The sequence below is a fragment of the Palaemon carinicauda genome, chromosome 25 (assembly GCF_036898095.1).
Source record: "Palaemon carinicauda isolate YSFRI2023 chromosome 25, ASM3689809v2, whole genome shotgun sequence".
Taxonomy (NCBI): domain Eukaryota; kingdom Metazoa; phylum Arthropoda; class Malacostraca; order Decapoda; family Palaemonidae; genus Palaemon; species Palaemon carinicauda.
In genome coordinates, this window is record NC_090749.1 from 2423340 (window position 1) to 2446827 (window position 23488).

A 23488-nucleotide genomic window follows, 5' to 3' on the forward strand; every position below is an offset into this window, starting at 1 on the left:
GGTGCCACAAAGGTGGCCATTTTCCTGCCAAAGGCAGGAAGTCTGGTGAATTCCGCAGTCTTTAACTCCCTAACCAAAAGGGATTGAGCCTTGCTATGGTCCAGGAGAATTGTTTCCTTAGGGATCGTATCATCCCTAATGGACGCTTCCGAGTTAAGCCTTATGTAAAGGTAAGGAAAAATATTGATTGATAGAAAGAATTCCAAGTCCGAAACTGGCTAGGAACCCAAACTATTCCCGATATGGAGGAACCCTTCAGTTAAGGCCATAAGCTCGAAGCTGGGGAAGCCTAAGAAAAAGGTGCCTTTTTTTAAAGCTACTATCCTCACTGTTAGGTACGCTTAACAGCGTTCATATTTGGCGGCTAGGTTCTCAATAAAAGCTTTCATGAACACCATTAGTTCCAAGTTACTAGGAAGTGAAGGTTTTTCTAAAGTCTGAACTGGCGTGGAGGTTGAAGCTGGGGCTTGAGCAGCAGTGATGGGGGAAAGTAAAGAGGCACTGGTAGCTGTACTCACATGATGTACATCCAACGACTCTTCTGAGGCTTCCGTGGTCAGCAGGATCCTCTCCCTCTCTGAAGACACAGAAGAAGTAGTCGACATGTTGTCAGCGTCCAGATTCATAGCTTGCAGAGCGTCTCGAACTTCCTCATCCGCATGATCTGCGGATACTGTCGGGAGTTGAACCATTGGTAACTGATTACCAATCACAGAGGTAACCTCAGCCAATGGAAAGAGAAGGTTCTTCAGTGCCAGAGAAGGAGGATAAGACTCATCTTGTTGAGAGCTCTTCTGGAAGCCTCTTACCCAGTGTCGGAGCACCCTCCGACTTTGATCTTGAACGTCCAAGGAAACGTTAGTGGCATAGAAGCCGGCGTGAAGGAGATCCGTGCAAATCTGGCATTTCGTAGGTTCCCATATTGCAACAAATCTGTTGGGAAGATACCTCGGAAACACGACAATCAGTAACCTGTAAAGAAGAGACATTTCAATGAGTACATATAATTGAAAATTATATTTTCTAAAAATTAGTTTCACAGAACCCATCCTAAATTAAATGAACCTACTGCCTATAAAATGGCTAAAGACTGAACATAATCAGAACACATGTCAAACAGCTCGGAAATCTATGGAGATTTATGAAGCAAAATATAATAACAGTGTGGTAGGAATATGAAAGGTTCACATCAAAGGGACACCAGAACCTCCAGAGTAGGTCTATCGGAACAACCTAAGAAGGCAAATTCACTCATCATACTGTTTAGACCAGCAACAGCTTCCCCCAAGGCAACAGCAGCTGCATTAAGGCGACAACTATTTCTAGTAGCCAATAAAAGACTGACCTGCCAATATCCCAGGCATGTCAACACAAGGTGGAAGACGCATTGTAATGTCAACAGTGGTGAGTGAACAATCCCATAGGGAAGGGTCCACACTCAGGAGAAGTACAGGAATGAAAGGCAGCTGATAAATGAAACTGTCAAGACCTGATCATTATCATTAACTTATGAAAAGAGGGGGTATGGTCCATGAGATAATGAGAGCCGTACAAGCTAGCCAGGGTACTAAGAATTAGAAATTCAAAGTTTGTCCTGACAACCAGGGAGGATCCAATTGACCAACTTAAGAGAACAATTTTCCTCAGATGTGGGATAAGGCTGCAGCTGAGGCGGCAAATGGAATGACCTATAGCCAACACACGGCCAGTGCTAGAAGAACTCAAGTGGACAATACAGGAAGCAGAGACAGAAGGCAACACCTCTGTCTAGAGAGGCTAACCAGGCAAGGGAGTTAAGACTTCATAGCATGAGGGACATAACACAGGAAGTAAGGCTGCAGACATAGAACAGGCACTGGCAAGGCGGCAAAAGAGGACCCCACGGGATAACAACTCTACACCTAGATAGGGTTAGGCCATGGGGAGAACTGTGCGGGCAAGCCTAGCCTACCCAATGGGTGAGGAAAAGCTCAAAAGCTAGGGTAAGATGACTAGACAAGAGGAACATAGTACCCAGTACGGTCAGGTTATGATCTAACTAGGAAGGGAAGGGGCAGAGATAAAATCTAAGGGTGGTCTCTAAGGCAGTAGAGAGATTTTGACCAGTGGAGGAGAAAATCTCACCTATCTAAGGCCAGAAATGATAGCCTATAAGTAGGCATACTAACTGGCACAAGGATAAGGAAAGAAAGGGGTGGTGATGGGAGACTCAGAAAATGGTGAAGAGGCATAACAGGAAGGTCCAACAGCAACATTAGAACAGCAATAGTGTACCAGGTGGTCTGCGTGAGGGCACAGAGGATAAGTCCTCATAACCAGGCATAATAATGGTTAAGGCGTCACAAGGGGGTCTACTAGTTAGCATCAGAACAGTTGGTAAAGCATTCCAATGGGTAAAACTAAGTAGACACAGGGAACAACATCCCATACTTGTGCCACCTTGCTGAATATATAGGCTAAGTGGAAAAAAATGAAAACAGACACCCTAAGGCAACTGACAACACTAGCCAACTCCTAAAATGGCCTTCAAGATCGCAGCTCCCTGCCATGACGAATCGACAGCATGGGAGTATAGAGAGCCTCACCCAACCAGTGAGGCTAGGTGAAAAAAGAAGGGGATGATGCATGAGAGAAAATTTACCAGGCATGGCAGCTAGCTAGCATATGATACCCAAAGTCAATGCTGATAAAAACACCCAAGAAACACCAAGGAATGATGTGGGAATACCATAAACATACTACACCTTAAAAGAATACAGTAATGTAAAACATATTCTTCCAGTGATATGACAAAATAACTAAGCATTTCTAAGCGATTTTGTAACATGATGCAATGGCACTGACCGCATGCCGGCCTCGAAAAAATAAAAGCGTTAAAATCAAATAAAACACTGGCTGGAGACATGATATTCTCCAAAAAACGAAAAAGGGGTATTTAACTTAGTCAATGAGGAAGAAGCTGAAGCACCCATAATCAAAAATTATTAAAAAAAGACAAGAAAAACCGGCAGTCTCTTCAAGCGACCGTCAAAGATGGCGACTGCGAAGGGGAATGGGTCAACAGGAAACATGTTAGTTGTAGCACAATGAGATAGGGAGCTGTAACTGCTTTCTTGCCCAAGTATCCTACCCTTACCTTATCCTTCGAGACAAGGTTAACTCTATTTGGGGAAGAATAACTATGGCTTGTTATTAACACGTCCCTGATTTATACACAATATCTCTCGGGATATTTGCTCCGAGGTTAAAACTCCATTGATACCTCAGAGGTAAAATTTCTCTGCTATATCAATCGCAAAAGTATACCAAGTAGAAGGTTTAATGTTACGTTGAACTATTGTACACGATGTAGATTATGCAAAATGTACCAAAAAACTTTGCTATATAATAAGCAAAACATTAACGGAAATATAAAAATAATAGCCAGCAAACAGAAAATATAACTATATTTAAGATTTATTATATTGTAGATATTTACAGGATTAAACAAAAATCCACCGAATGCTCACAGAACACAAAAACTAATGGATAAACATACAAAGTTGTTACTAACTAGGATGAGTTGACTTTCCAAACTTTAATAAAGCAAGGGACAGATGGCATAGAGTAGTTTCAGATATAAAATGTTGACAGAAAGAAATATAGCTTCTGCTTCTAATGTTGAATGTTGATTCAGTCTTTTTTGTCTTCTTCAAAATACTTTATTGGTGTGTGTAGTCACTAAAGTTCAGAGTCACAGAGGTTGTAGCTGAAGAATGTCTCCAAACACGAGCAGTGTTCAATCAGGTTTCTCTCGTTTCTGCCTCCCCTTGTCCTATTATATAGGGAACAATACTCTAAAGAATTTTGAAGCATTATGACAAACATTACGCAATAGCCAGGTGCCCGGAACCCCCCTCTATAGTCATCCTGTTGACCTCACATTCGTCAGACGACTGGCGATAAAGTACAGTAGTTATGAAAGGTATCTAAAACTCACAATCCACACCAATATCAGGACCCAAATAGCCAGTCACAATGGAGATCTATACAATGCAAGGGAACACTAACATGGGCACCAACCCCATGAACGGGAGCATACTTCTCAATAAACAAATGCTCATTCACAGGGACAACTTCCCTCTAAACGAGTGACTGGCACAACCAGTATCACACATGATACAAACAGGGTGAAGTGAACTACCATCAACAGCAAGAAACCCCTTAGCAGTGTATGGCTTGTAAACCTTATCAACTGGTCTGGAACAAACACTGGATTTCACAGGCTTCCTGTCAAAAAACGTGGTCATTTATAGTGTTAACCTCTTCTGGTAACACACCATAACGAGACTTTGGTAGAGTTACAGGAGCCACACTTTTATTTTCTTTCCTTTTCAACTTGTAACATTAAGACACTGTTTGACCTGGTTTCTTACAATAAATACATGCTACAGAACTGCTATTTACAGAATCGGTCTACATCATCAGTACCTGTATGCTTATCTATATCCCTATAGTCTTTTGATCTATTAAACCTATTATCATTAGACCTTGACTCTTTGTGGGCCAGTACATAACCATAAGCACATACGGCTTTTCTGCAAAAGGTAGATAACTTTCTTTCATTTGAGTAAACCCTAATGTTCTCACTAACACAATTCTTAAACTGTTCAATTAAAACAGTTTCACTCAATCTATCAAAATTATCTCTACATTCTGATGCTTTACACCATTTATCAAACCAATTTGATTTTTCTCTACTAAATTCTACATATATCTGCTTCTCTTGTTTCGTCCAACTCCTAAATTTCATCCTATAAGCTTTGGGTGTTAATTCATAGGCTTGTAAAAATATAATTAATCAAGATTTCATAATTATGTACCCTATACGCAAGAATAGAAGCATAAATTTTTTGTGCCCTACCACACAAAAACCCTAATAACATTTAAGTCCAACTTTCTGCTGGCCACTTACATTTCTTAGCTTTTGTCTCAAAACAGAATAAATAGTCACCAAAATCCTTTTCATTAAAAGGAGGTACAACTCAATTTTCATGAAAAATTACTTACCTAAATTTATCAGGATCACTAGAAATAGTCTGCTTAAATTTTTCAAGTTATAACTCTTTTTGAACATTGAACTCATGAAGCTTTATCTAAACTTCCCTATCTTTGGTTCTTTTTTTTTTTTGGCTTCTCTCACGCTCAGCCTGAACTTCTAATTCTTTTTCTCTTGATATCACTCAATTTCTCAACTTATGGATCCTCACAAAATTAGTCAAAAAAACCCAATGGTATTAAACTCCGACATGTTTGCTGGATATTTATACAAGTAACAAAGTACGTTTACTTCACAAACGATGTTGGAATTACAAACAGAATAACACACACATACAAAAACCCATAAGTTGATATATAATAAGAAGAAGAAGAATAGGGAAGTGGGGAATATTGGGAAAGGAAGAGTACCCCTGGATACAATCCGGTTTTTAGCTCAAAGGCAGGTACTCGGGATGGGAAAAATTAAGGAAATAGGGAGAAAGAGAAGTACAAGAGAAGAATAAAAGAGAGGGGCAGACCCTCTTGCGAAATTAGGGAATTAGTGTATTGGTCTAGGTTAACAAAATAATAATTCAGATCATCAGCCAGGCCCCCAATTCTGTTACGTTCATCTATTGTACATGACGTAGATTATGCAAAATCTACTCATAAAGTTTTTATAAACAATAGTAAAAAATTAACCGCAATATGAAAATAATATTTAACAAAGAGAATATAAAACTATAGTCAAGATTTACCATAAATATTTACACACATACACGGACCCATGTCCCTATGCAATGAGTATATTTACTCAAAAGAATCTAAAATAGTAAACATATAAAATCTTCAATAAATATGGAAACCTAAACTTACACCAATTCGGTTTACATATTACCAGGTTCTTTAACAGAGTTTCAAGGATTCTTTTCTGTTCCTTTCATACAATAAATTGAGAAATTGCGTTGTGTTTAAATCATTATTTGACCAGGAATAAATTATTCTTATTTATTACTAACCTTAACTATTCATTGTAAAATTTCCTATCCGGAAACCCGAAGTATCGTCTTATTTTACAAATGTCTGCTAGTAACGATATCTAACGTGCATGCATGACCTTCAATATCACTAACATCACAAAACACTTATAAAATTTTGACTTAGCTTAATCCATGATGGTAAGAACTCCCCTCGTGGTGTGTTAATTCCTTCCCTCCCCCTGAGATACCGCTGGGTAACCAAGACCCAAACAGTCATGTACGTGAGCCGGTACTAACTCGAATTTGAGTCAAATCACTCAAAGACGACTGAGGATCCGCGCATGCGCGACCCGCATTTGCCAAAACAAACTTTAACAACTCGTTAACGATTGCTTAGAATCAAACAACTATTGAATGTACTTTACTCTTCAAAAAACTTTGACATAAAGAAACATTATATTATTACAAACAATTCAATACAACAATTATAATTTTCTACGCATCTCACACTGCATAATGTTCATAATATTTCCCTTACAAAATAAAAGATAGATGACTGCTTACTGGTCTTTATAAATACACTATCGTGATTTCATCTTAAGTCACGATACTGAGAGCGCAAGAGCCCGTGTCCAGCAAAAGGTTGCGCAATCTATCAAGCAAGGATAAATATATGAACTGCACAATGGTGGAATTAAGAAAGGTAGCCCAGGAAGTAATCAGGAGTACAAAAACGGCAGGGGCGCAGACCTACTTCACTGATAGTACCGTAGATCCTGGTTTTCAGACAATAGGAACTGCAGTATATTCCAATAACTTTTTGGCCTGCTGGAAAACATTCAACAATGCCTCCACCATGCAGACAGAGCTTGTTGTGATAAAACAAGCACTAAAACACTCCATTGAAAATGAAGGACCTTTAGTCATTCATACTGACTCAAGATCCTCAATGCAGGCCTTGCAATAGGAAAAGAACAAAGAAACCAAGGCTCTACTAGCTGATATCAAAGCACTCCTATATCAGCACAATTGAAGAGGCAAACCTGTGACTCTCAACTGGATTCCCAGTCACATTGGAATACCAGAGAATGAGATAGCCAAAAGCGCCAGACACATAGACAGAGTATAGGTACACATGGGTGACGGACCTAGTACCTCCCTAATTGACAGACACACGCCAAGAGAGAGGGCTATATGCATCCACAGACTCAGGCTGTGGTATAAAGCAAATTGGGTGATGAAGGAAAATTATAATGAAAGACCCTGTGAATATTGTGACGTCACACCACAACAGGCCCTCCTGCACTACCTGCTAGAATGTAGAGGAAAAGCATAACTGAGGGATAACCTTCAAGCAGACATCAACTCGTAACATGCTAGGCAGACTGCAGCCACATTGGTAAAAGCAATTGTTGAAAAGATAGAAATCCACAGACAATTGCTCTCAAACCTACCTCCACTGAGGTAACAGCCTCTGAAACCCTCTTCAAAATCCATCTCATCCCCTCATTGTAAGGCCCTAAACACATCCCCTGTATTTTTCCAAAACTTTTTCCTCAAGGACCCTAGGGAGTAAAGGGTTGGACAACCCTACCTGCAACATTTTTCTACGTTTCAAAGGCCTTGCAACCCCTTCAAACTACCAATTTCCATGACAAGATGGAAACCCTTCCACTACCACCATCATTCTTCCTCTGTTTGTATGTCTCTACAACTAAAGACCTTTCAAATTTCCTTTTGTCTAACAACCATCCTTTATTTCATAGGTTATCTAAGGGCCGAACAAGGGAAAATCCTGTACCAATAGGAATTGTTTATATACAATACAACGAACAAACGAAAGTTGTTACCAAGTAGGACGAGTTGATTTTCCAAACTTTTATAAAGCAAGGGACAGATGGCGTTGTGGAATTTCAGATATAAAATGTTGACAGGAAGAAATATGGCTCCTGCTTCTAATGATAAATAATGATTCAGTCTTCTTTGTCTTCTTCAAAATACTTTACCGGTGGGTGTAGTCACTAAAGTCCAGAGTCACAGAGGGTGTAGCTAGAGAATGTCTCCAACACAAGGAGTGTTCAGTTAGGTGTCTCTCGTTTCTGCCTCCCCCTAATCTCTAAAATGGGCTGCCAATGTAAGAGCCCGTGTCCAGCACAAGGCTGTACACTCTAAAAAGCAAGCAATGATCTTTCTGCCGGCTCAAGAACTGTCCTACCTGGCACAAGGGACATCCAGCTCCCTGCCAGTTTGGTGGCAGAAATTTTCAGGACTGACATACACTGTCGACTTTCCAATAAGCTCTTGTAGCGGAACATTCATCTGTTGCTTTTGCTATAGCAAGGAGCACCAGCACTATCAAGACTTCTGTCATGTGGACAGGAAAAAATGCAAGGAATGTACTGCATACTGTGATCAAAAGGGAAAATTTGTGATCTTTGCTCTCAAGCTGGCTGCAGAGTTGGGCTTGCAGTTTGATTGGGACTGTGTCCAGCACAAGATATAGTGCAGATGCAATGATTGTAATCTGTACCACGACATCGTATATCGACTTGTCACTAGAAGGAATAGGGAGCCTCCGTTGCACAAGAAAGCCCTACCACTGAAGCTCATCATCATTGAGATCCCATACTTCCATACCCCAGGAGTTCTCCAGAATATACTGAAGACCCTGGGCATGCCACCTAGATGGCTTAGTTTTAAATCAAATCCAGATATTGACTGCATGAAGGCTCCACCTAATAGATATTATCAGGAACGTGGTCTTCCTGTTCTTGATCTGTCTCCTCAATCAGTGAGGATGCCACCTGCCAAGAAGAAAAAAGTGGAACAACAGTGAAACCACCTACTGCCACCTCCAATGCCACACTACCTACTAGCAATCCAACAACTAAAGAAGAAGCGTCAGCCATTAACCTGGATCCTTCCAAAGACACTCGCCCTCCTGCTTTGGCTGAGGCACATCAGCCAGACTGCAATTGCACACTCTGCCTAACACAGCTACTAGCTGAAGTCACTGCCACACTCACCCCAACCGTTGGCCCTACTCCAGAACTTGCTAAAGCCACAGGTACACTCCCTCCAACTGTTGAGCCTGCTCCAAAATCACAGCCCACCTCTATGGATATAGAGCACCAGCCGTGGAAGGTGTACCTTCCTATGCAGCGGTTGCTGCCATTGCAGCCTCGAACCCAAGAATAAAGATCTCTCCCAGAGCAAATCTAAAGGGTGACATGATCATTACACCTAAGGATCAGGATAGCAACAGCCTTTTTCACAGAGAAATCTCCCTGGCCTATATTGATCCTGCCAGGAAATTGAGGAAAGCAGTTGTCTCCAACTATTCTGTCAAGATGCCACTGACCTTCATAGCTGACTGCAATAATGTTGCCCATGCTGAACGCCATTTGGGCAGCCATAAGCTGCCTACCAAGAAAGTCACAGTCACCTTCATTGGGCCAATCCCACTGTCACTGGACATCGGACTATGTGGAATTTTCCTCATAGAGGACTTAGACATTAACCCGCTATGCTTCGTCACCACAAGAAAAACTGCAGGAGCTTAACGGTCTTTGGAGTCTGAGGCCGCCGGCATCCCACCCAAGAATGCATTGACACCCACAAGAACGGGTTAGAGATCCCTCTGAATTGTCCCAATTATGGTGGATCTCACCACACCTAGAACAGGAGGTGTCCAGAGCAATTTATAAGATTGACAGCATTGCAGACCGTCCCACCTACCACTGCTGCAAAAGCCCTGCCACAGCCACCTAAGCCCAAAAGAGCTCCACGTTCCAGGCCTCCATGTCAGACTTTCACTGATCCTGACCAGTCACCCCCAATCCTATCACTGCGGTCATGCTCTTTGGGCTGAGCAACTGCATCTCCATGCCTACAGTTATGCTCTCAGGGCTGAGAGACTGTACGTCATTTCTGAGGGCCTGTCTTGGTTGTGTATGCTCTTGGGCGAGTCGATTCTCTTGCATATGTGCCTAGTAACTTTGAAAAGTAAGATTGCTCTGGTCGGAACAATACACTTGAGCAGATTGTCGTGGGCCGAGATCTGGCAAAACCCTGACCACACTGGTTGGGTCTTCCACCTTGGGGGCTATGACTGACTGACTGTCTAAGAGCGCCATCCGGGAATAATGTCCGGGCAATCTACGCACGCATGCACCTGTCCTTTTATATTAGGAACAATTCTCTAGAGAATTCTGGATCGTTCAAGAGTAACATTACGCAATAGCGATGCTCCAGGAACCCACTCTCGAATCATCCTGTTGAACTCACGTTTGTCAGGCAGCCGGCGCAGAAGTACAGTAATTATGAGAAGTGTCGAGAACTCCTGTCCCAGGACACAATGATATTTTGAGTTATAAATACATTAACATATACAAAAATTAATAGTTTATTTTTCTATTTTTACATCAACATATATGAAATAAAACAAATTATTTTATATTTACATCAATATACTTGAACAATAAGCCATTTTCAAAAGTTTTGTAATACAATGTACATAAGTTTAACGTAACATATAACACTTGAGAGTTAAATTCATTACAAAATAATAAAGAGCCTTGGCTTACTTTCTGGATCTATTATTAGTCCTAAAAAGGAAGTTAGGAGTGATGCCTCGAATTTTGTATTGAACTTTATTTTTCTTGTTATTTTGGGTAGACAAGCAGAGACTGTCTTGAGACAATTGCAGTTCTTGAAAGATTGTTTTCCAGATCATTTATTAGTCCACAATTGCCATCAAAAGGGGATTATTACATTTTAAGCATTGCTGTACAACATATCTCAAAATGAAAATTTGTTCATTGCAACTTTCACCAGCCTTTCTCTCCAGTCTCTTTAGAATAAGCTTATTATAGATTTTCATAACAACTGATGTAAGTATTATGCCTCTGTAATGATCGCAATCAGTCAGGTCTCCCTTTCTTGCTATGTTAACCAACACTCCTAATTCCCATTCATCGGGTTTTGTCTCTTCATGTCACATTCTACAAAATAATCTTTTAGGGGTCACTTCATTTTCAGCCAGTATCATCTCGGCAGTAATTGCATTGCATCCTGAGGCTTTCCGTCTCTTTTTTTTTTTTTTTTTTTTCTTTTTTTTTTTTAGGATAGCTTCGACTTCAAACACACTGAATTCATTCATTAGCACATCAAGGTCTTCACCAGCTTCAGGTATATCAACCAAATTATTCCCTTCATATCTCCTATTCATAACCTCACTAAAGTGTTCCATCCAACGTTGCCTTTCTTCATTTTCTGTTGCTATAATTCTATGAGCAGTTTCTACACCATAGCCACATCCTGAATTCATAGCTTTGTCAGCCTCATCTGCTTTACTGTCTAATCTAAATATTCTCTCCAGTCATTCCTGGCTTTTCTTTTGACCTCACTATCAATACTGGATTACTTAGCAAGCCCAACCTTGTAATTTTCATCACTTCCTCGAAAACTTTCAACAATCAATTCCTATCTTTGTCTCCTTTTTATAGTATCCCAAGTATCATTTGATATCCATGGCTTTCTCTTTGTAACTGCATGTCCAAAGACTTTACTACCATCTGACTAACATATGTTCGTAATTTCACATAATTCTTCATTAATTGTCTGTTCTTCTCGTCTTAAAGTCTCTAAGACTGTAAATCGATTCCTTATTCAATTGCAAATGTTTCTCTGTCCTCTTCTTCTAAAAACTTAGTTGTATCAAACCTAGGTATTCTATCTATCTTTCTGTTGGGTGCTTTCAGTTTTAATTTTAGTGTGGTAAGGAGGAGCTGGTTATCACTACCAATATCTGCACCTCTATAGCTTCTTACATTTCTTAGAGTCCTCTTTCTCTTTTTATTAATGTTAATGTGATCTATCTGATTTTTGTAATTGTCACAGGGTGAAGTCCATGTACAATTATGAATGTTCTTGTGTTGACAAAGGGTACCTCCAATGGCAAGATTGTTGTCTGAACAGAATCTTATGAAATTCGCTCCATTTTCATTTGCAACTTCGCCAATACCCTCGATACCCATCACATTCTTTATCCCTTGAGTATTTCTTCCAACTTTAGCATTGAAGTCACCAATCACAATTTTCATTTCTCTCTCTGGGGTATCATCTATTACAATCTGCAGTTCTTCAAAGTATTCACCTTTCCTTTCTTCAGGGGATTCATTTGCTGGAGCATAGCAAACTATGATACTCATATTGCACTGCTTTGTTTTGAACTTTGCTAGTAACAATCTACTATTTACAGCTCTCTTTTGCCTTGGTCTAAGATTTCTTTGCCAATCCCCTTACAACGTGTTTCACTTAGGGCCAAAATATCCAAACTACATTTCATGAATTTATTCTCCACTTGCTGTAACTTCCTAATATAATTCATGGTTCTAACATTCCAATTGCCAATTTTCAAATTTTGTTTAGTATTTATAAATTAGGAGATTCTTAGCACCCCGCTATGCCCGAGACTGGAAGCCATTCTGTCATTTTCTCTTGACTTTAGACTGACTAAATCCACTGAGGATTCATTGGCTAGATTCATCAAAGGATAGCCAGTTCCTTGTGATGTGCAATGCCTATCTAACTAAAGCAAGTGACCCCTGTCAATCCATAATAATTCCGATAAGATCATCTGCCAGGCATTGGGAGTAGAAGCCAAAGAGACACATTGTCTATGGCCTCCAGACCCAAAGTTCTTGTTACTCCACCAAGTTGCTCATCCATTTATATAACTGTTGGCAAACATGAATTGCTAAGATAGCCTACACTGCCTAGCACAATATATATATATATATATATATATATATATATATATATATATATATATATATATATATATATATATATATATATATATATATATATATATATATATAATACAAACGCAGCATTATTCATGCCTGAGGTTTGGACAGTTTTCATCACCACGCTGGCTAAATGTGGATTGGTAATGGTAGGAGATTTTTGTCTGATCGCTCACAGGAAGCCAACCTAGTATCAGTGACCCAGACAAATGAAATATGAATAGTTAGTTATGCCACATTTAGATCTAAAAGCTTATAGTACGCAACAAGATATTTAAATTTTCATCTTTCAAAAAAATTAAGATGAAAATTGAAGATAAAATAATTCAGATAAGATCATAGATGATTGATTTTTTTCAAGTGTAAAAAGGGGAATTGTAAAGGTGTCTTCCTTAACAAAATAGGTAAAAGAAGAATATTCTTTTGTTTCATATTTTACTAGACAAGTTTTCATAAATAACTTTAGGATTTAATATCTTTGCAAATGACTAAAGGAATTAAAAACATTTTCACATACTTTATTTAATTATTTATAATATTTTTTCAGTAATTTTTTATTGAAATTGATTTTATATATAAAAATATTTAAAATACAAATGATAAAGATTAGATAGTAAGTTTCTAATTACTCTTTTGAAATGTGTTCATTTTCTATACAATCTTAATAACATATCGATAAATTAAGATTGAAAGCAACCCAAAATATACTTATTATTCTAAAATATGTATTTTTGCCAAAAATTTGCTTTTTTTTCTTTTTTTTTGCGAGATATCAAAGTTAATATCTCCATTGTTTACTGAAGAAGAGTTGTATTCAATGTTTACAGTATATGTGGTTTTGATTGTATTTTGTCTTTAGGTTTGTTGACAGCTTGTATAGGTCTCTTTGTCATGACGTCTGCTTCTAGGGAATTCTTCCCAAATTCGGAAAATCTGGCATATTCAGGGACGAGTTTTGTTTAAAAATTATGCTGCATTAACCGAAATCTTAGTGTTTATTGTTACAAAAAAATCTATGAAATTAATTAAATTGTATATTGTAACTATAAGATACAATAGCATAAATGAAACGTATTTTACATTGCGCTGAAGACTGTTAGGGGGAAATTTGCTTCTTATTTTGGGGAAAATTTGACGGTTCTTTCACAAATTGTCAGTTTGTTTAGGGAGTCTTCTAGGGATTAATTCTGACTTCATTCTTCTCTGTATAACCATAACAAAAAGACAGGTTATGTCGTCTTTCTCAAATTACCTGCCAGTTAATTTCGTTGATTCTTCGTTACTTCATCCTTTATTGTGCACAAAAGTAAGTTTATATTGCCAATGAATCTCTTTAGTGTTGATTATAGTTACGTAATTACAAAGGTAGGCCTACAAGTTAATTATATGACAGGACCGACTGAAGCCTTTATGATGACCCCAAGCAACATTGGATTGATGGCGTCCATTGGTCCAAAAGAGCATCTGTGCTTAGTAACTACTTTTGCTTGACCATTTCATGCAATGTAAAGGCATAACTAACCGAGTAGTGGTTGCAAATTCACGAAATGGTCCAAATTCAATTTTCTCTTATTAAATTTCAATTATATTTTCTTTGTGCTATATTGGTTTTATTGTAGTTTAGTTCAATATTAATTATGACATTAGAAATTGCAAAATCTTATGTCCTCTCTAAATACAGCATTTTCAACCCCATGACCTACTGTAGGCAGCCACTGTAATGTGGATACAGACTTTAATAATGAAAATTATATATATATATATATATATATATATATATATATATATATATATATATATATATATATGTATATATATATATATATATATATATATATATATATATATGTATGTATGTATGTATGTATGTATGTATGTATATATATATATATATATATATATATATATATATATATATATATATATATATATGTATATATATATGTATATATGTATGTATGTATGTATATATATATATATATATATATATATATATATATATATATATGTATGTATGTATGTATGTATATATATATATATATATATATATATATATATATATATATATATATATATATATATATATATATTATATATATATATATATATATATATATATATATATATATATATATATATATATATATATATATATATATATGTATGTATGTATATATAGATATATATATATATATATATATATATATATATATATATGTATATATATATATGCATATATATATACATATATATATATGCATATATGTATATATAATATATATATATATATATATATATATATATATATATATATATATATATATATATATATGTGTGTGTGTGTGTGTGTATGTGCGTGTGTATACATATATATATATATATATATATATATATATATATATATATATATATATATATATATATATATATGGTAAATTTTTAGTTTCAGCCAAATTTGGAAAAATGCAATAAAAATATATTTGTTGCATCAGAAATAGTGTGGTTTCAATGAATTTAACGTTTATTTTGACTGCAAACCAACCTATTTAGAGATTTACTATGTATACCCTAGTTCATCCCACCAATTATGGGGGACACCCTTTGGGAACCGGGGTTTTGGGTGGGGGAAGGGGGGGAGGGTGTTGGGGCATTGAATGATATTTGCAATAAATGAATAATTAATGTTCCAGCACCCCTCCCCCATACCCCTAACTAGGCCAACCGGGGGGAGGGGGGTAGGGCCCCCCAGCGACCCCCCCTTAAAGCCACAGTAATTTTCAGGGCACCACAGAACCTAACAAACCCACCTAACCTAACCTAGGGGCCCTGTACCCCTACCGGGGGGGGCTTCGCCCCCCCTGCGACCCCCTCTTATGGCCAAAGTAATTTTCAAGGCACCACAGAACCTAACAAACCCACCTAACCTAACCTAGGGGCCCTGTACCCCTACCGGGGGGGGCTTCGCCCCCCCTGCGACCCCCCCTTAAGGCCACAGTAATTTTCAGGGCACCACAGAACCTAACAAACCCACCTAACCTAACCTAGGGGCCCTGTACCCCTACCGGGGGGGGGCTTCGCCCCCCCTGCGACCCCCCCTTATGGCCACAGTAATTTTCAAGGCACCACAGAACCTAACAAACCCACCTAACCTAACCTAGGGGCCCTGTACCCCTACCGGGGGGGCTTCGCCCCCCCTGCGACCCCCCCTTAAGGCCACAGTAATTTTCAGGGCACCACAGAACCTAACAAACCCACCTAACCTAACCTAGGGGCCCTGTACCCCTACCGGGGGGGGGGGGGCCTTGGCCCCCCTGCGACCCCCCCTTTAACCAGGGGTAAATTTGAATATATATATTTTGTTAAATCACTTCTTACCTTAAAGGGAAGATGACGATGAAGATGTGGAAGGTTGTGGTTGACCCTCTTCTGAATCATCAAGTACTGGAATACGTTCAGATTTGGTACAATACCACACATGTCTATCCTCACGAAAATGTAAAGGCGAATCACATTTACCACACTGGACACTTAAAGGTAATACGGAATGCTCCCTTAGAAAACGATTCACTACTTCAGGAGTTCCATTATAATTCCCATGAAATCTGCCGATCACATCAAAATAGGAATAACGACATATTTCACACAACCGTACCGGAGGATCCATGACAGTCAAGTGACGTGTGATGAAAATATAGAAACCGGAACTTTTGAAAACCGAAAACAAACGACAATCACGGGTTTCTCCCATAATGAAATAGGGAAAAAAACAAAATACTATCGTTTACAATGTTATATTGCACGAAAAACAGATCCTCGAAACAAGACTGAGAGACCAATGAATCGTCCAATAATAACCCTTGAAAAGAACCCAGTAGTATTTAGATTGGAGGAGCGACATTAGTGGGAGGAGCAAATGCGCATTCAAGCAAATATTGTCACATTGCGCAATGGGGAGGAGCCAAGTAAGATGAAAACAGATATACAAACTAACAAGAGCTACCTTGCGTGCCCATGGAAAGATATACACTAAACTTAGAAAAAGTCAAGACCTTCAATTCCTGAAATATTTTTTTTCTCTGTAAGTATGCATTAGCGACAATAATGTATTGAGAAGAAGTGTTTTGTTATCACGTGCTTTACTAGGAAAATATATTAATATAATACATTTCCCAATTTGGTTGAATCCAAAACTTTACCATATATATATATATATATATATATATATATATATATATATATATATATATATATATATATATATATATATATATGTATATATATATATATATATATATATATATATATATATATATATATATATATATATATATATATATATAGTTATTTTAAATATTGGATTTTATCATAATTACGGACTGAGAGAGCTTTTTTACTGACAAGTGTTTCCAATAGATTTAGCCTATTTTCATTGAAAATGTCCCTTATTTTCACTGCAAGTATAAACTCGATTACTTAAGAAACAATAAACAATGGGTTAGCATGCGCAGCTCAGCATGTACTGCTTCAGTATGTGGGAACTTGGTGTTTTTCTTCTTCAGCGAGCGCACGGCGAAGCAAAAAACATGAGGCTTCTAAAAAAAAAAAAATATTCCTGTTCTTAGACGGTCCATGTTTCAGGGTATATTTGCTGTTGAAATAAAGTTCAGATTCAGTGAAAACTCATTATTTACTCCAGACAAAACTTTTCTGTTCAAAATTTTGTTCTGTGTGTAACTATAATTTTACAAAATTCTGTAAATTGTACAATATTTTTAAATATAGAACTTTATATGGGGTGTGTGTTTGATAGGGGCCACCTGTATGTATGATGATGGCTAAGAATACGACAGTGTAACGGGGTGTCACAGGCGCCGTTAGCCCTCCCCCCCATTAGGTAAGTAGGTAAGGACACAGCTTGTATGTTAGGTTTGGGGGGGCGGAATTTAGGCTTGTTGGTGTCCTTATTTAATGCTCATGGAGGAACTGGCGCTGATATACAAAGGTTCCACTATATGTTATTTTAGTTGCTTCTGCTTTAATAACTAAAATCGAGCAAGACTAGAATTTGAGACTTACTATTCAAACAATACACGACCCTAATGTTTTATTATTAGTTTCCACGCCAGTTTTGAGTTGGACGCTGATAGCTGCTATTCTGTTCGGTCGACCATACAGCTATTTTGAAATGGCCGAATCTCTTGCAACTAAAACGCCTCGGTCAATCCCCCAAACCTTGAAATTTCCAAAACAGAAAAAATAAAAAATCCAGTCGAAATCAGCAAGTTAGATTCCTCCCTCCATTCTCGCTCTCCTCTTCACTTTAGGGACTTCCTGAAATTTACTGGTTGATTTAAACATGTTTAATGGCTAACATTTCTATTACTTATTTTGATTGTAACATAACTGCAAAATACTCAGGCGTCCATCATATCAAATTGCAAGGGAAACCATGGCAGATCAGTTACCAATTTTAAAAGTGTTTTGAATGTTTTTGATGGTGACAACTAGCTGAAACCGATGGTCTTTAGTTATGGTAGTTGATCCTCCACAACTCAAAAACTATGAATATCCACCAGTTATCAATGTTAAAATATTCATAACGCCGTAAAATACTCACACTAATATTTTAAACATAACGATTATTGTACTATTCTATAATTTTACTGCATATTGAACTAATGTTGGTAATTACTGTAAAAACAAATCAGACTACATTTAAAATCAAACAAGTTAACTAGTTTTATTGCTTATTGTTTTTAAGCAAGAAAAACTATACTTTTAAAATTAAAAGCAGATAATATACCTGTATCATCTTACATGAAAAGTAGCAGTACAGTTGTTTTGGGGTTTAAAATACGTTTAGTGCTACGGAAAAATATTATTTAAAAGTAGGCTACATAAGCTATTTGACTTTGCTCAGTGTGTTTAATATACCATTATCAAACTCGAGAGAAAACGGTTGTCCAAAAGAGACTTTTTAAAAGTGCAGCCGTATTTTAGTTTTCCGTAACCGAAATACAAACATCGCTATTTACATTGGGTATTACTTTCGGCGTAGCTGAAATGACGAGCCATTAGATTTTAACGAGGGTTTCCTACCCCGCGCTAGTTAGCAGGGGTAGGGGACCCTTCCCTCCCTCACACACCGATGAAATGTCTCACTTCACTTTTGGCTCGGACAATGGACAGACGTGCCTGTCTTCGTCCTCGGACAGACGTGCCTGTCTTCGTCCTCGCTTGGCAGCCATTATTTGTTTTGTCTTTACTTAATCACTTACTTTTCTTTTACTCAATATATATGTAAACATTTTTTGTGTTTATGTATATATTTGAGTACAGAAATCAGTAAGTTTCCTTTTCAGAGTTCGTGCTTGTGTGTGTAGTGTACGATATCGCTGTGTAGCCCTCGGCAGTTAGTCCACCACGGTGTAATTTCATGGGTCGCGATGGAGTTTGACTACGGTCTTTCTCTCTTTCTCTCTCTCTCTCTTGAGGTCGTTCACCCTTTACTACGTTACCTTTACTACGTCTGAGTAGCTTCCTTCCCGTGAGGGTGGGGTTGCTACGCCGTACGTTTTGTCTCAATTAGTTTATGAATATAATTGTATTTGTTGATTTTTCAGCTTTTGTAGAACGATTCTTTTCGGGGTTTTCGTTCTTTATTTAGTGTTTATTCATTTTTAAATTACTTAATTACATAGTTACATGATTATAATTTTTATAATTCTGTTTTGGTTACAGCTCTCCTTCCGTGAGTGTAAGTGGTTGTGAGGGCACATGCCTGTTGTGTAATTCTTGTGTTCCTTTCCCTCGGGATTCCTCTTCGGAGCTTCCCGGGGGAATGAATGTTAACTAATGATTTTTATTTTTATTTTCCACAGTTACCGATCTAGTTCGTTTCTGTAATGTGACAACGGAGTGAGCTGTCTTGTTGAGGCCTGGGGATTCGGCTGTTGCTGCCTCCCCTATAGACCTTCGTCAGGGGCGTGTCTCCTTCTCCTGGAAGTACTCCCGTGATGATTGACAGCTCTCCAGTTCATTTTAGAACACTCAGGAGGCTCGCCTCCTTGGGTGGGGAACTTTCCTTTCGAGGGAAGTTTTCCTGTCCAGGCTTGAGTTTTTCCCCTTTGGGAGGTTCTTCTCTTGCCTTTTTTTCGTGCGACTATGCTCTTGGTGCTGAGCGGTTGCACCTGCAGTTATGCTCAAGGGGCTGGGCAACTGCAGAGCCCCTCTTCGGAGGATTGCTCTTTTTAGGTCACTGGATGACCCGTCTCTTCTACGAAGTGTTTCTCTTTCGTTCACGAGAGAGTACACTCATAGAGACTCCTCTTCGGATGACTCTTCTGCTGTTGTTGCTGTTGGCCGCCTTTTCCGTAAGGTTCACCGTCTGCAACGTCGTAAGGGCCTCCCATCTCCCTGTAAGGGTGCTAGAGGCGCCTTTTTGAATCTCCGTATGGAGCCTACAACTCCTTCTTTTTGACCTTCCACCCCTGGTGCAGATGGACAGCAGTCTGACCTCGTCTTCCGACGAGCAACGGTCTTCTGACGGACAACGGTCTTCCAACGGACCTTGGTCTCCCGACGGACAACGATATCTTCGGGGCAAAGGGTTGCCTCCCACGGGGTGCTTCCCTTGCGTGTCAGGGTTCCCCTGCGCGCCCTTTTGCAGTGTTCTCTCCTGCTCAGTGTTGGCGCACAGGCGCTCTCCTGCTCAGTGTTAGCGCACAGGCGCTCTCCTGCTCAGTGTTAGCACACAGGCGCTCTCCTGCTCAGTGTTAGCGCACAGGCGTCTCCTGCTCAGTGTTAGCGCACAGGTGCTCTCCTTCTCATCAGCGTTTTCCTGATCGCTAGCGCTCTCCTGTTCGCCAGCGCTCTCCTGTTCGTCAGCGCTCTCCTGATGATCGTATCTGCTGTTCCCGTTGGTTCCTGTTACGCGCCCTGTGCGCCCACGTTCGCCCGCGCGATCTAGAACTTCGGTTCAGGTCTTGGACAAGGACTCTTCTTTTACGCACAGGATTCCATGCGTTGCCTTCTGCTCGCCAGCGACCACAGATGCGTCAACGTTCGCCCTCTCGTCAGCGTTCTCCTGCGCGTCAACGATCCCCATCGATCTGCCACGTGTGTCAGTTTCCCTGGACACCATCAGTAGCGATCTAGCGCTCACCTGCTGTAGACCATGATCTCCGGTAGCTGAATCTTGCCGTAGATCTTCCTCCTGCTCGCCAGCGCTCACCTTTACTTCTGTCCTTCTGTGCGCCAGCTTTCTTCATTCGCCAGCGCACATCTGCGCGCCCGTTTCTGCCACGCACCAATGGGCGCCAACGATTTTACCTGAACGTCCAGGATCGCCTGATTAACAGCTTGCTTCAGCACTCACCTTCCTGATGCTCCTGCGCGCCTTCTCTTAGCGCGATGCGTGCCTTCTCTTAGCTCGATGCTTAGCTCGATGCGCGCTTCTCTTAGCGCGATGCGCGCTAACCATCCTAGTCTCTTTTACGTTAGCGATCGCCTACGCGCCCGCGCGATTCTTCGCCTGCGCGCTAGCGTTTTGTTAACACACCACCGCTCGCCAACGCACCGTCGCTTGCCGCCATACGCGCCATCGCTTGCCAACGCGCCTTCACTCGCCTACGGGCCATCGCTCGCCAAGACGCGCCATCGCTCGTGAACGCGCCATCGCCCGCTTACGCGCCATCGGTCTCCCGACTGCCTGGGCTCACCCGCGCTCCCACTTGCCTGCGCGTCCACGTGCCCGTGCGACTGCATGCCTACGTGCTCGCGCGCCTACGTGCATGCGCGCCCGCGCACATGCGCTTCAATGTTCGCCCGCGCGCGAACCAACGGCATTCCATCGACCACGGTGTTCCGTCGCGCGACCAACGGTGTTCCGTCGCGCGAACCGACGGTGTTCCGTCACACGAACCGACGGTGCTCCATCGCGCGAACGTCGGCTTGATTTCTGTAGTATCCATTGCTCCCCTACGGGTCATCGCTCGCCGATCACCAGCTCTCGCCCTCCTTCTGCGCTCCTTCGCGCACTTTCGTTTGCGCTCCTGCGTGCTCGCGCATGGGCGCTTCCACGTTCGGCCATGCGCAAACCATTGATTTACCATCGCGCGAGCTCCAGGGCGATTGCGACCACGATTCCCGTCGGGGTTTCGCAACATGGCCAGCCTGGCGAGTCTTCTGGAGCTTATTTCCAGAACACGGTCTTCACCCCGTAAACGCAGAGCATGGCACATGCAAGTGTAGGAAGAATCTTCAGGGAGGTCTGAGCTACATTCTTCTTTCCAGAACCTGGGTTAGCCCTTCCTCGTCATTCCCTGGAAGGGTCTTGCCAAGGAGCTTTCCGTTCGAGATTTCTCCGTCGAGCAAGGGGTGACTAGTTTAGCCCTTCCTCTTCTCCATCACATGGAAGGGGCTTACCAGGTCCTTTTCCTCCTCGGTTGCGACCCAAGGTTTTGTACAAGGAAGCTCCAGGAAGGCCATGGGTACTTTCCTCCTCTCGGACTCTAGCACCTTGGCTTTTCGTCGCCAAGTTTCAATCTTGCGGGCAAGCTCGAGGTTGGACCATCTAGACGCAGCGTCCGAGGGCTTCCTCTCGAGTGTCTCATCCATGGATGTCGACAAACTCAGACACTCTTCCATCCTTGGGAAGAGCTTGTTTGTGCTCAAGGACAGAGACATGGACAGCGGTTGTGCGGAGGAAGTCAACTTTCGTTTTCAGTTCTTCAAGGCGCTTTCTTCCAGACCCTGCAGGCCTCCAGCGCCTCTTCTTTCAGCCTCGTTGGCCTAAGTTATCGGACCGGCTACGGCAGCTAAGACAAGGTGTCCAATAGCAGTCCTCTCCTATCAGGGACAGATAGCACGGGAAGCTCTCCTGGGGGGGGGGCATATCCCAGAGGGAGCGGCAGAGTTCACAAACTCTAGGATTGGCAACCCCCCCTTGCAGGTCTCACGCTGGGAGGATGCCTAAGGTTACTCATCCGGAAAACAGCTTCCCGAGGCCGATTCCTACACGATCTCCGTTATCAGCCAAGGATATCGCGCCTCGCTCTTACCATCTCTCCGTCTCTGTCAGCGAATTCAGTGTCATTGAACCTCTATGCCATCAGACGACATGATAGACAGGCTGAGAGGGCCCGCAAGCCCTTTCCTCAGACGAGAAGAGCTTCCAACCCAATCGTGGTTACGTCTCCTTGGTCACCGTTCATCCTTGGCTCATCTGGTTCCCAACGATCGCCTAAGGATGAGATCTCTCCAGTGGCGACTCAAGTCCCGGTGGAATCAAGATTGCGATTCCCCGGACGTCAAGATCCCTATGGGTCCTGCGGAACGGACGGACCACCAGTGGTGGGTGACAGAGGAGAACCTACGAAGAGGAGTGGATCTTCTCGTCCTTCCCCCGGATTTAATGCTGTTCGGGAAGCCTCAAAGAAAGGGGGGGAGGGGGGGCATGCTCTGTACCACATGACCTGAGTCCTGTGGTCAGAATCAGAAAAGTGCCTCCATATAAATCGTCTAGAGATGAAGGCCGTTTTGTTGGCCCTTCAACAGTTCCAACAATACCTGGCAGGTCACTCTGTTGTGGTGATAAGCGACAACAACACAGTAGTGGCTTACATCAACAAGGAAGGATGTACCTTTTCGAAGCAGCTATCCCATCTTACAGTAGAG

The 23488-nt window shown here is 40.8% G+C and overlaps 1 protein-coding gene across 1 annotated transcript in view; it reads left to right on the forward strand.

Annotated features, from left to right (window-relative positions):
• Positions 1-13982: 13982 nt before the first annotated feature.
• The window catches only part of LOC137618636 (zinc finger protein ZFP2-like), a 30735-nt gene continuing 21229 nt past the window's right edge, over positions 13983-23488 (forward strand). The window contains exon 1 of the mRNA XM_068348759.1: positions 13983-14117. The gene's annotated coding sequence lies outside the window, so the exon portion shown is untranslated. The remainder of the gene's footprint in view (positions 14118-23488) is intronic.